Source organism: Sinohyriopsis cumingii, unplaced genomic scaffold, assembly GCF_028554795.1.
Source record: "Sinohyriopsis cumingii isolate HCF-2022 unplaced genomic scaffold, ASM2855479v2 utg003732l, whole genome shotgun sequence".
Taxonomy (NCBI): Eukaryota; Metazoa; Mollusca; class Bivalvia; order Unionida; family Unionidae; genus Sinohyriopsis; species Sinohyriopsis cumingii.
Window position 1 is genome coordinate 114,211 of NW_028316578.1, and position 14,433 is coordinate 128,643.

At 34.9% G+C, this 14,433-nt stretch overlaps 3 non-coding genes across 3 annotated transcripts; 2 read left to right on the plus strand and 1 right to left on the minus strand.

Annotated features, from left to right (window-relative positions):
• Nucleotides 1-735: 735 nt before the first annotated feature.
• Nucleotides 736-807, plus strand: Trnap-ugg (transfer RNA proline (anticodon UGG)). The gene has a single exon. It is a non-coding gene; the product is annotated as a tRNA-Pro (tRNA).
• A 6,514-nt stretch (nucleotides 808-7,321) lies between these two features.
• Nucleotides 7,322-7,392, minus strand: Trnag-gcc (transfer RNA glycine (anticodon GCC)). The gene has a single exon. It is a non-coding gene; the product is annotated as a tRNA-Gly (tRNA).
• Nucleotides 7,393-8,824: 1,432 nt separating this feature from the next.
• Nucleotides 8,825-8,896, plus strand: Trnap-ugg (transfer RNA proline (anticodon UGG)). The gene has a single exon. It is a non-coding gene; the product is annotated as a tRNA-Pro (tRNA).
• Nucleotides 8,897-14,433: the final 5,537 nt, after the last annotated feature.

Genomic DNA, 14,433 nt, shown 5'->3' on the forward strand with positions numbered 1-14,433 from the left:
CAATTAATATTATGTAGATCTGAAACTCTTGATTATTATCAACAGTAAAATTCAGATGAGTTGGATTTCATTTAGAAGCATGCAAATAAAATATCATTTTAATTCTAAATATGTCTTCGTCATCGGAAATCGACTTTATCTTAAAGCATGTTAGTCTAAACAAAGTCAACTAATTACTTTTCATTTGTTACCCACAACAACAATCAGCTTGATTGCATAGTTTCGGTCTTGAATTTAGAGAACCAGTCTGTGTATACAACAATGAATAATGTCATCCATAAATTACATATATTACAAAACACCCTCTTCAGAGAAAACTAAGAGAGAAAAAGAAAACACTTTATAAGAACATTAAGTTCCTTCCTATCATCTGGTCTTAAATGATGCAAAGATTATTAAAATTCATTAAATTTAGTTTGATCATGGGTCATTTGCGACAGTTTTTTCTCCTTGGAAGAAGGACTTATATGTGTATGTCTCATAGATTTGGGAGATTAGCTTTGAAGCAAACTGTATAGTAAATGATATCAAAAGACTGATATTTCGAAACAATACTATTTGTGCATGAAATGTACACAAGGAAATGAAATATGTACGTTTCATCTATGATATAATCTTTTCATGTGCAAGGATCTGAGTAACAGCAGCGCACTGATATCAAGCTGTCGATAAGGTAGCGGCTCGTATGCAGGACAAATATAAAGGCGGATAATGGCACGATTATTTCCCATGTGAGGCTCGTTGGTCTAGGGGTATGATTCTCGCTTTGGGTGCGAGAGGTCCCGGGTTCAAATCCCGGACGAGCCCACCATTTTGGAAATGAAAGTTAATACTCATTTTGTAGTATCCTGGTAAATGGTTGAAGCAATCTCTCGGGACAGCCATGAGTGAAATATTTCATTTTCAATTATTCGTGTAAATGCAATACTTTTGACGGATTCATTTCGGAAACGCTGGTGAATTGTCATTTCTCCAAAACTTGAAATAGGTTTTCATATAGTTAGTCAAGTACAATTAATTGGAAGTTAACTTCCCAGAACCCCATTTACGACTTCAGCTTCAGAGGATGTACTGAAATTCTTGAACAAATATAACTACTGTATGGACCAGTGGATTAGCATAGTTTTTCATTGCACTCTTATCTTCCTCTGAACAAAGTTAACCTCCACACCCATACAGAAAAAGTTTGTTTTAGACATCCTTATCAAAATGTATGCTAATAATTATTTAACTTCTGCCAGTTTTGATTGCATAGTTTCATTCTTGAATTTAGAGAACCAGTTTATGTATACAAGAAAGACTAATCTTAACCACAATTACATATGTCAGAAAACACCATCGTCAGAGAAAACTAAGAGAAATAAAAAACACTTTATAGTGACACTAAGTTCCTTCTTATCCTATGCAATAATGATTAAAATTCATTAAAATCAGTTTTTCCTTTGGTCATTTGCGACAGTTTTTTTTTTGTCCTTGGAGGAAGGACTTATATTTGGGTCATTATCTTCATTATTTGGACATAATGTCGACAAGTAACTGGAGAAGAAAGCCTGGCGATGAATGTAAAAACAAAAGTAATTTGAAGTTATTCTGTCTTCTTGTTCTGAAGCAAATTGAATAGTTTAATGATGACGAAAGACTAAGATTTTGAAACTTTACTAGTTGTGTATGAAATGTACTCATTCTCAAAAAGGAGCATGCCCATCAAGATATATAGACGGAATAAAGCTATCGGTCAATCGATAGATTGATATATAGATATATATTTCATCATTCCAACGATGGAAAATACCCATCAAGAGAATCAAAATACTTGAACAGGCAATACAATAGACATATAGGCAGACAAACAGGCAGACAGGTTTACAATGGATTGAGATTGAAGCAGACATACAGTTATACATAGAGACAGACAGATAGATGCGAATGAATCTATGTACCATAATGGTCCCGCAGAATGTTCATTAAAAGTAAATAAATTAAATGCCTTTTGGTTTCCTCTGCATTCTCTTTATACAGTTTAAACAATACATCACATAAAACATGGTTTACGCATCATATGAACTATATTTTTAACTTTACAATTTTGATTTTGTTTTAACGTTAATTGCTAGGTCTGAATTAATTAGAAACATTCACCACTTACTACCATTCGATTTACACTTTTAAAAACCAGGCTTGTCGATACTCGGAAGACTGGATCTCGCCCAAAATGCTCCTTATATTTTCATTTCCTTTGTAAGCTCTATTCAAAGTGTAACTTTGAAACGCATCAGGAAATTGTTGTTGCAAATCACACAAATATTCACACAAATATTCTCTTGCAAACTTTGATTCATATGCTGAACATCGATTGAAACTAACAAATAACGTAATTGTTATCTTTTGTTGTGTAAGGTTGTAAGGAATGGAAAGAAGAAAAAATAAGAACGTCGATTAAAACCAGCAAAGAACATGTGTGCGTCTGCGTGTGTGTGTGTGTGATTTGGATTTTTAACGTAGCTTTAATAATCTATCAGTCATATCGCTACGATGTCCGCAGTGCGACAGATTATAGTTATGTCTAGTACTGGGGCATCATGCCGCAGACATGTAGCATGATGTCCAACCCAGTCATATTATCCTGACACCAGGCGGACCAGTCCTAACACTAACCTCTTAATGCTGAGCGTGAAGCGAGGCAGCTGTTAGTAGCATTTTGTAAGTCTTTGGTATGACTCGACCGGGGATCAGCAAAGAACGTAATTGGTAGGTTGTGATTTTTCTTGTTGAGAATCTTTATTATTCTTAAAACATCAAGTCTCAGTTTACCCACTTTCTTGATTTTCTAACCTATTTCACGAAAAGCAACAAGCAAACGTCATTAAATGTTGTTGATTGTTACAAATCGTGTGGGAGATATGTATTGGGAATTTGACAATGCTCCTGAACGTACGACTTATTGGAAAAGTATTTTACGTAACAATTGATGAATCTCCTTTAAAACTATTCTAGTGTCCAGATTATGTTTTAAAGAAAGTATATGATACTAATTTAAGATGATGCGCCAAAGCATATTCACGCCTGAATTTTCAATCAAGTGTTCGGTTCATTAGAAAGCGAAACCATACAAAAGGCATATGGTCAATTAAGTGTTTTATCGTTGCAGTTCAAAGATGAACAAGTAAGTCAAATTAGGAAAACTTTGATGTTCAAAAAAATTCACATTTACTCTGCGAATGTATGTCTGTCCATATAATCAGTAAGAATTAAGAATAAAATGTCTTCAGTTAGTTCGCTCTAAAATTGTAAGACATTTTCATGAAACTTGGTCTGTCCTTATTTCAAAATCAACAAATTTCATTTTACTCCCGTTCTCTTATTGTGTGTGTCTGAAGGTGATAAATACTGACTACCACTTGATCAATATCATAAGTAGGTAACATCTTCGGCTAGAGAGTTTATTCTGTTTCTCGGATTTTCAAATGCAACTGTTTCTGCTATAACTATGCATCACCACGGCTCCTGTTCATTCACTGGCTTTGTATGTAACTGCACGTGTTACATTTCCAATAAGTACCATGTTTCCGTTCTTTTAAATGTTTTGAACGCAACTGATCGTGCAAAAATTGTGATAATCACCATGTCCTGGAAGAAGTCTTCTGCTCTTGATGAGGAGTATAATGCAGTGTATGGCTTCAGACACCATGTGCGGCCAGTGATTTCCTCCCTTTAAAGGTTTCAATTGAAATAAATAGTCGCATAATTGCGATTCGAATTCAATTGAATATATTATAATTTTCTTCCTAAGTTATGCTTTCGGTGAAAATAATATCGGTGTTTTCTCGTTGTGTATGTGACATATGTTGGGAAGTTATATTTGTAGTTGTAGATGGCTAGATGATCAACCTGTCTTGCATTTCTTTACCTTTCAGAGATCAATCTTCAGGACTTCAATCAGCCTCAGCTTTCAAAAGTTGACAACCCTATTAAGAATAAATATGCTTGATAAAGTTATATTTACAATTATACGGTGCAACATTTTGGAATTGTTATCTTCACAGAGCTGTAACAACAATAAGTCATCTTGCAGATGCGGAACGTCGATTGAAACCAAAAAAGAACATAATTGTTAGTTTTAATTTGTAAGCTTGTAAAGAATGTAAGAAAGAAAAAAAGAAGATCGACTTTAACCAACAAAGAACGTACTTGTTACATTTGTTTTGCAAGCTTTTAAGGAATGTAAAAGAAAAAAAGAACGTGGACTGAAACCAACATAGATCGTAATTGTTATTTTTTGTTTTGTAAAGTTGTATGGAATATAAAGGAGAAAAACTAAGAACGTCGAATATAACTAACAAAAAACGAAATTGTTAGTTTTCTTTTGTTGAGAATATTTATTCTTCTTAAAACTTCAGGTCTCTGTTTAACCACTTGCTTGATTTTTCAACTTATTTCTCGAAATACATCGAACAAGCGTCATTAAATCTTGTTGATGTTGCAAAATCGTGTGGGAAATATGTGTTTGGAATTAACAATGCTCCTGAACCCATGCCTTACAGGAAAGGTATTTAACGTAACAATTGATGAATCTCCTTTAAATATATCCTAATGTCCCGATTATTCCCGTTTGCAAGTTTATTCTGTTGTATAATGTCAAATTTAGGAAATCTACTCCTTATTCCATTTCTTTTTCGTTTTAATTTTAATTGATGAATGTTGGTTGTTTTATCCAGTCAGGAAACTATTTTTCCTCCACATGGGTCCAAACGAGGAAACTATCCTCAATACACCTAACGTACAAAAATGGTAATTTATGGCCGTTGCACACTTTTCTTTCTCCAAGTATACAGTTTTAAGAGGCTGTAAGTTTGGTCAGTTTTTTCCAGGAAATCATTTGTATCTTTAAAATATGGATAGTGTTTCTGCGCCAAAGTGTTTCGATTAAAATAAATCCGCTCGGCAACACGCTCAGTCTGTCTTGAACAATCTGAAACAATGTGCCACTTGTCCGAACTTCGCTTGGCATAGTCCAGTTCTAGACCCGTTTGTGACTTTTCGGATAAATATAACAATACCTTGGTATTGAATTCGGAATACAGCAGTCGAATTCCCTTGTGTTCAGAAATCTACCTAAACATACTTTACCAAGACTTCGTCTGATTTCCATTTACTATTCAAAAATATCGTCTGACTTCCATGTTTTCGGCAAGTTTCCGTCTGACTTTTATTTACCTTTTCAAGATTCAATCCGAGTCACATTTCTGTCTCACTTCAAACTGGGTTTGTAATAGGCTGATAATATTGCAAAATCATTTCATTGTAGCTCTAATTCCAAAATGTACTGATGAAAGACATTGGTGGCATTACTTTTACTAGACTTCTTGATTGCCAGAGAACTGTTTTAGCATTAATTTTGCAACTCCCTATTTTATGATTTACTCAGGTTTGAGTTCTGGATAGAAACATCAGGTGTGCTTTTGTTTCGATAGACAGAAATGCATTTCTGCACATTCTCAGGCATACAGTTCTATGAATGCTATGGCATGCAGTTTAATACATCCTCAATGACAAAATAATTGCTTTTGATTTTGGATTCACGGGGCATCTATCAAACGAGGGACATTCTGTGTGAGAAACCCCATCTCCTGATGGAAGACTTTAAGTTGTGGCGTTGGCATACAAAACATAAGTGAGCGACAATTAGGTTACAGCGAGAAACGCTAGTACAATTTAGGACCATGCACACATTCTGAACGTAAAAGTACCCTTTCATCGACTTGCAATCAAATGAAGGCCGCCAGCGTCTGTATATATATGGCTCTTAGATCTTTCTACAAGACACATGCAAGTAGAGAAATGGTGTTCATTTCTAAGGAGGTTGTGAATCAAATAAAATCCCTCCTGAATTAGTTTGTAAGCAAGACATTAATGGACGCAATTCGCACTATTGGTACAGTTTTCCTATCCTAAAGTTTGGTGTATTGCTTAGATAAAACCTGCAATCAACTTTGCCTAATGCATCTACTGCAAATATATTTGTTTCGTTTACTATAATATTCAACGCTGGCAGCAAGATCATGTATAATACTAAAGGTTTAGTAAAGAACATGCCAAATATCTGGTACACCAGGATTTCCTGAGGAAAAACTAATGATCTGAGCTCAAATCCAAATAAAGATGTTTTCATACAAAATTAATAATCTTACTTTATAATCTACAACCATATACACAATAAGCCTTCAATATGTTATTGATAAAAAAGACATTATTCAGATAGGCCCAATCTCCTACCCGCAATTAAGGAGAAACTTCAATCACACAGTAGAAATACAGTATAGATAACAGTTTGCCTTTTTAAAAAAAATGATTGTATGTTGTTTACACATATATGTATGTTTGCGTGCGTGCATGTTTGCGCATGAGGATATAGTTTATCTTTCAAACGGTGTAATTGTAGATATAACAGTATGTCGTACATTTATTCTTAATGACGTTGTAGAGTTTTGAAATTGCAGGCTGATTATAGTTCTATTTGTTGTCCTCTGAAATGTAATGAAACCCATGACAGGTTGATCATCTAAACATTTACATCTCCAATGATGACTTTCCCACATATGACATTGTGCAGGCATAAACTTTGAACTCTTGTGTGATAACGAACGAGAGAGAGAGAGAGAAAGAGAGAGAGAGAGAGAGTGCGAGGGAGAGAGAGAGAGGGAGAGAGAGAGGTCAATGATCGTTTGATACAGTAATCTGTAAATAACACAAAAACATTGTGAATAGGAACTTAGTATCATTCCTTTCAGTCTGGATTTGAAATCAGTTCAATGAAATTCGAGTCAAAGTTGGCTGGAGAAGGTCAAACGTGAAACGAGGTTTACAGACAGACATAAATGTTGAAATAAATTGAAGACATCTCTAAAAGAGTATTCTAGTGTCATAAAGTAAATGATAATAACACGTTCAGTACACTGAAATGTTCTTGTGTTAAAATAATTAAGGGCGATAGGCATCGTCATCCGGATTTAAAGATTAACCTCTGACTGAAAAATGAAGGTTATTACGCTCTTCCTACAGTTCCAATTAGAAACTCCTTATAGACAAGATAAGGATCTGTCCCACTGTAATGGAAAGCTGTTTTGCACCAACATCCATGTTTTTTTCCGGGAAGCGAGGGACACTCAGTGTGAGACATCCAAGCTTCTGATTCAAGGACTGTTCCGATTTCAGTTGTGGAGTTGGCATAAAACACAAAAGTGAGCGAAAATTAGACTAGGGCAAAAAGAGTTATTACAAATATTGGATTATGCAAAGATTCTAAAACTATATAAAAAAAATTTGCATCGGCCGGGAATCGAACCCGGGCCGCCCGCGTGGCAGGCGAGCATTCTACCACTGAACCACCGATGCACATTATTCCCTTGCTTCGTAAGGGCCTATCTCCCCACCGTGTCTTTACCTTAACTGCCTAATGTCATTTACATGTCTGTGTCATCTAATTCAGTAGGCGTTGATTTATTGATTGACTGCCTATGGGGTTACAATGCATGCTGTTAGAATAAACCGACACAACACATCTCTTTATTTGATTCTGAAACGGCGTAGATTACTTGGATTGAAGCACTTTCTAAATTGGAGACAGCCACATGATTTCTCACTTGCTAGTCTCTTCAAAGGTCTTGTCTGCTTGAATTTCATCTCACATCTATCCACAAGATGCATTTTAGTAGAAAACGGTATTCGTTTTCAAGGAGGTTGTAAATAGAACAAAGTCTATCCGGAATTGGTTTTTAAGCAAAATATTGATGGACGAATTCATAATATTTGTACAGATTTCCTATCATATCTTTAACGAAAGATGAATGTGCTGCTTAGAGAGAACCTAAAACGAACCTTGCCTAATCCGCCTACTGGAATTATCTTTTTTGTTGTTGTGAAAATCAACTGTCAAATTAATGGTATGACCGTCGACTAGAATGGCAAATTTGGCTTCCATCGACATACATCAGCATGCATTCATCTTCATGCATAATGCAAGTGTCAAACGGGGACGCCGGCGAATGGAGAATGCTGTTTGATCAACGGATTGTCCAAGGGTCTATCGGCAGCAATTAATATTATGTAGATCTGAAACTCTTGATTATTATCAACAGTAAAATTCAGATGAGTTGGATTTCATTTAGAAGCATGCAAATAAATATCATTTTAATTCTAAATATGTCTTCGTCATCGGAAATCGACTTTATCTTAAAGCATGTTAGTCTAAACAAAGTCAACTAATTACTTTTCATGTGTTACCCACAACAACAATCAGCTTGATTGCATAGTTTCGGTCTTGAATTTAGAGAACCAGTCTGTGTATACAACAATGAATAATGTCATCCATAAATTACATATATTACAAAACACCCTCTTCAGAGAAAACTAAGAGAGAAAAAGAAAACACTTTATAGGAACATTAAGTTCCTTCCTATCATCTGGTCTTAAATGATGCAAAGATTATTAAAATTCATTAAATTTAGTTTGATCATGGGTCATTTGCGACAGTTTTTTCTCCTTGGAAGAAGGACTTATATGTGTATGTCTCATAGATTTGGGAGATTAGCTTTGAAGCAAACTGAATAGTAAATGATATCAAAAGACTGATATTTCGAAACAATACTATTTGTGCATGAAATGTACACAAGGAAATGAAATATGTACGTTTCATCTATGATATAATCTTTTCATGTGCAAGGATCTGAGTAACAGCAGCGCACTGATATCAAGCTGTCGATAAGGTAGCGGCTCGTATGCAGGACAAATATAAAGGCGGATAATGGCACGATTATTTCCCATGTGAGGCTCGTTGGTCTAGGGGTATGATTCTCGCTTTGGGTGCGAGAGGTCCCGGGTTCAAATCCCGGACGAGCCCACCATTTTGGAAATGAAAGTTAATACTCATTTTGTAGTATCCTGGTAAATGGTTGAAGCAATCTCTCGGGACAGCCATGAGTGAAATATTTCATTTTCAATTATTCGTGTAAATGCAATACTTTTGACGGATTCATTTCGGAAACGCTGGTGAATTGTCATTTCTCCAAAACTTGAAATAGGTTTTCATATAGTTAGTCAAGTACAATTAATTGGAAGTTAACTTCCCAGAACCCCATTTACAACTTCAGCTTCAGAGGATGTACTGAAATTCTTGAACAAATATAACTACTGTATGGACCAGTGGATTAGCATAGTTTTTCATTGCACTCTTATCTTCCTCTGAACAAAATTAACCTCCACACCCATACAGAAAAAGTTTGTTTTAGACATCCTTATCAAAATGTATGCTAATAATTATTTAACTTCTGCCAGTTTTGATTGCATAGTTTCATTCTTGAATTTAGAGAACCAGTTTATGTATACAAGAAAGACTAATCTTAACCACAATTACATATGTCAGAAAACACCATCGTCAGAGAAAACTAAGAGAAATAAAAAACACTTTATAGTGACACTAAGTTCCTTCTTATCCTATGCAATAATGATTAAAATTCATTAAAATCAGTTTTTCCTTTGGTCATTTGCGACAGCTTTTTTTGTCCTTGGAGGAAGGACTTATATTTGGGTCATTATCTTCATTATTTGGACATAATGTCGACAAGTAACTGGAGAAGAAAGCCTGGCGATGAATGTAAAAACAAAAGTAATTTGAAGTTATTCTGTCTTCTTGTTCTGAAGCAAATTGAATAGTTTAATGATGACGAAAGACTAAGATTTTGAAACTTTACTAGTTGTGTATGAAATGTACTCATTCTCAAAAAGGAGCATGCCCATCAAGATATATAGACGGAATAAAGCTATCGGTCAATCGATAGATTGATATATAGATATATATTTCATCATTCCAACGAAGGAAGATACCCATCAAGAGAATCAAAATACTTGAACAGGCAATACAATAGACATATAGGCAGACAAACAGGCAGACAGGTTTACAATGGATTGAGATTGAAGCAGACATACAGTTATACATAGAGACAGACAGATAGATGCGAATGAATCTATGTACCATAATGGTCCCGCAGAATGTTCATTAAAAGTAAATAAATTAAATGCCTTTTGGTTTCCTCTGCATTCTCTTTATACAGTTTAAACAATACATCACATAAAACATGGTTTACGCATCATATGAACTATATTTTTAACTTTACAATTTTGATTTTGTTTTAACGTTAATTGCTAGGTCTGAATTAATTAGAAACATTCACCACTTACTACCATTCGATTTACACTTTTAAAAACCAGGCTTGTCGATACTCGGAAGACTGGATCTCGCCCAAAATGCTCCTTATATTTTCATTTCCTTTGTAAGCTCTATTCAAAGTGTAACTTTGAAACGCATCAGGAAATTGTTGTTGCAAATCACACAAATATTCACACAAATTTTCTCTTGCAAACTTTGATTCATATGCTGAACATCGATTGAAACTAACAAATAACGTAATTGTTATCTTTTGTTGTGTAAGGTTGTAAGGAATGGAAAGAAGAAAAAATAAGAACGTCGATTAAAACCAGCAAAGAACATGTGTGCGTCTGCGTGTGTGTGTGTGTGTGTGTGTGTGTGTGATTTGGATTTTTAACGTAGCTTTAATAATCTATCAGTCATATCGCTACGATGTCCGCAGTGCGACAGATTATAGTTATGTCTAGTACTGGGGCATCATGCCGCAGACATGTAGCATGATGTCCAACCCAGTCATATTATCCTGACACCAGGCGGACCAGTCCTAACACTAACCTCTTAATGCTGAGCGTGAAGCGAGGCAGCTGTTAGTAGCATTTTGTAAGTCTTTGGTATGACTCGACCGGGGATCAGCAAAGAACGTAATTGGTAGGTTGTGATTTTTCTTGTTGAGAATCTTTATTATTCTTAAAACATCAAGTCTCAGTTTACCCACTTTCTTGATTTTCTAACCTATTTCACGAAAAGCAACAAGCAAACGTCATTAAATGTTGTTGATTGTTACAAATCGTGTGGGAGATATGTATTGGGAATTTGACAATGCTCCTGAACGTACGACTTATTGGAAAAGTATTTTACGTAACAATTGATGAATCTCCTTTAAAACTATTCTAGTGTCCAGATTATGTTTTAAAGAAAGTATATGATACTAATTTAAGATGATGCGCCAAAGCATATTCACGCCTGAATTTTCAATCAAGTGTTCGGTTCATTAGAAAGCGAAACCATACAAAAGGCATATGGTCAATTAAGTGTTTTATCGTTGCAGTTCAAAGATGAACAAGTAAGTCAAATTAGGAAAACTTTGATGTTCAAAAAAATTCACATTTACTCTGCGAATGTATGTCTGTCCATATAATCAGTAAGAATTAAGAATAAAATGTCTTCAGTTAGTTCGCTCTAAAATTGTAAGACATTTTCATGAAACTTGGTCTGTCCTTATTTCAAAATCAACAAATTTCATTTTACTCCCGTTCTCTTATTGTGTGTGTCTGAAGGTGATAAATACTGACTACCACTTGATCAATATCATAAGTAGGTAACATCTTCGGCTAGAGAGTTTATTCTGTTTCTCGGATTTTCAAATGCAACTGTTTCTGCTATAACTATGCATCACCACGGCTCCTGTTCATTCACTGGCTTTGTATGTAACTGCACGTGTTACATTTCCAATAAGTACCATGTTTCCGTTCTTTTAAATGTTTTGAACGCAACTGATCGTGCAAAAATTGTGATAATCACCATGTCCTGGAAGAAGTCTTCTGCTCTTGATGAGGAGTATAATGCAGTGTATGGCTTCAGACACCATGTGCGGCCAGTGATTTCCTCCCTTTAAAGGTTTCAATTGAAATAAATAGTCGCATAATTGCGATTCGAATTCAATTGAATATATTATAATTTTCTTCCTAAGTTATGCTTTCGGTGAAAATAATATCGGTGTTTTCTCGTTGTGTATGTGACATATGTTGGGAAGTTATATTTGTAGTTGTAGATGGCTAGATGATCAACCTGTCTTGCATTTCTTTACCTTTCAGAGATCAATCTTCAGGACTTCAATCAGCCTCAGCTTTCAAAAGTTGACAACCCTATTAAGAATAAATATGCTTGATAAAGTTATATTTACAATTATACGGTGCAACATTTTGGAATTGTTATCTTCACAGAGCTGTAACAACAATAAGTCATCTTGCAGATGCGGAACGTCGATTGAAACCAAAAAAGAACATAATTGTTAGTTTTAATTTGTAAGCTTGTAAAGAATGTAAGAAAGAAAAAAAGAAGATCGACTTTAACCAACAAAGAACGTACTTGTTACATTTGTTTTGCAAGCTTTTAAGGAATGTAAAAGAAAAAAAGAACGTGGACTGAAACCAACATAGATCGTAATTGTTATTTTTTGTTTTGTAAAGTTGTATGGAATATAAAGGAGAAAAACTAAGAACGTCGAATATAACTAACAAAAAACGAAATTGTTAGTTTTGTTTTGTTGAGAATATTTATTCTTCTTAAAACTTCAGGTCTCTGTTTAACCACTTGCTTGATTTTTCAACTTATTTCTCGAAATACATCGAACAAGCGTCATTAAATCTTGTTGATGTTGCAAAATCGTGTGGGAAATATGTGTTTGGAATTAACAATGCTCCTGAACCCATGCCTTACAGGAAAGGTATTTAACGTAACAATTGATGAATCTCCTTTAAATATATCCTAATGTCCCGATTATTCCCGTTTGCAAGTTTATTCTGTTGTATAATGTCAAATTTAGGAAATCTACTCCTTATTCCATTTCTTTTTCGTTTTAATTTTAATTGATGAATGTTGGTTGTTTTATCCAGTCAGGAAACTATTTTTCCTCCACATGGGTCCAAACGAGGAAACTATCCTCAATACACCTAACGTACAAAAATGGTAATTTATGGCCGTTGCACACTTTTCTTTCTCCAAGTATACAGTTTTAAGAGGCTGTAAGTTTGGTCAGTTTTTTCCAGGAAATCATTTGTATCTTTAAAATATGGATAGTGTTTCTGCGCCAAAGTGTTTCGATTAAAATAAATCCGCTCGGCAACACGCTCAGTCTGTCTTGAACAATCTGAAACAATGTGCCACTTGTCCGAACTTCGCTTGGCATAGTCCAGTTCTAGACCCGTTTGTGACTTTTCGGATAAATATAACAATACCTTGGTATTGAATTCGGAATACAGCAGTCGAATTCCCTTGTGTTCAGAAATCTACCTAAACATACTTTACCAAGACTTCGTCTGATTTCCATTTACTATTCAAAAATATCGTCTGACTTCCATGTTTTCGGCAAGTTTCCGTCTGACTTTTATTTACCTTTTCAAGATTCAATCCGAGTCACATTTCTGTCTCACTTCAAACTGGGTTTGTAATAGGCTGATAATATTGCAAAATCATTTCATTGTAGCTCTAATTCCAAAATGTACTGATGAAAGACATTGGTGGCATTACTTTTACTAGACTTCTTGATTGCCAGAGAACTGTTTTAGCATTAATTTTGCAACTCCCTATTTTATGATTTACTCAGGTTTGAGTTCTGGATAGAAACATCAGGTGTGCTTTTGTTTCGATAGACAGAAATGCATTTCTGCACATTCTCAGGCATACAGTTCTATGAATGCTATGGCATGCAGTTTAATACATCCTCAATGACAAAATAATTGCTTTTGATTTTGGATTCACGGGGCATCTATCAAACGAGGGACATTCTGTGTGAGAAACCCCATCTCCTGATGGAAGACTTTAAGTTGTGGCGTTGGCATACAAAACATAAGTGAGCGACAATTAGGTTACAGCGAGAAACGCTAGTACAATTTAGGACCATGCACACATTCTGAACGTAAAAGTACCCTTTCATCGACTTGCAATCAAATGAAGGCCGCCAGCGTCTGTATATATATGGCTCTTAGATCTTTCTACAAGACACATGCAAGTAGAGAAATGGTGTTCATTTCTAAGGAGGTTGTGAATCAAATAAAATCCCTCCTGAATTAGTTTGTAAGCAAGACATTAATGGACGCAATTCGCACTATTGGTACAGTTTTCCTATCCTAAAGTTTGGTGTATTGCTTAGATAAAACCTGCAATCAACTTTGCCTAATGCATCTACTGCAAATATATTTGTTTCGTTTACTATAATATTCAACGCTGGCAGCAAGATCATGTATAATACTAAAGGTTTAGTAAAGAACATGCCAAATATCTGGTACACCAGGATTTCCTGAGGAAAAACTAATGATCTGAGCTCAAATCCAAATAAAGATGTTTTCATACAAAATTAATAATCTTACTTTATAATCTACAACCATATACACAATAAGCCTTCAATATGTTATTGATAAAAAAGACATTATTCAGATAGGCCCAATCTCCTACCCGCAATTAAGGAGAAACTTCAATCACACAGTAGAAATACAGTATAGATAACAGTTTGC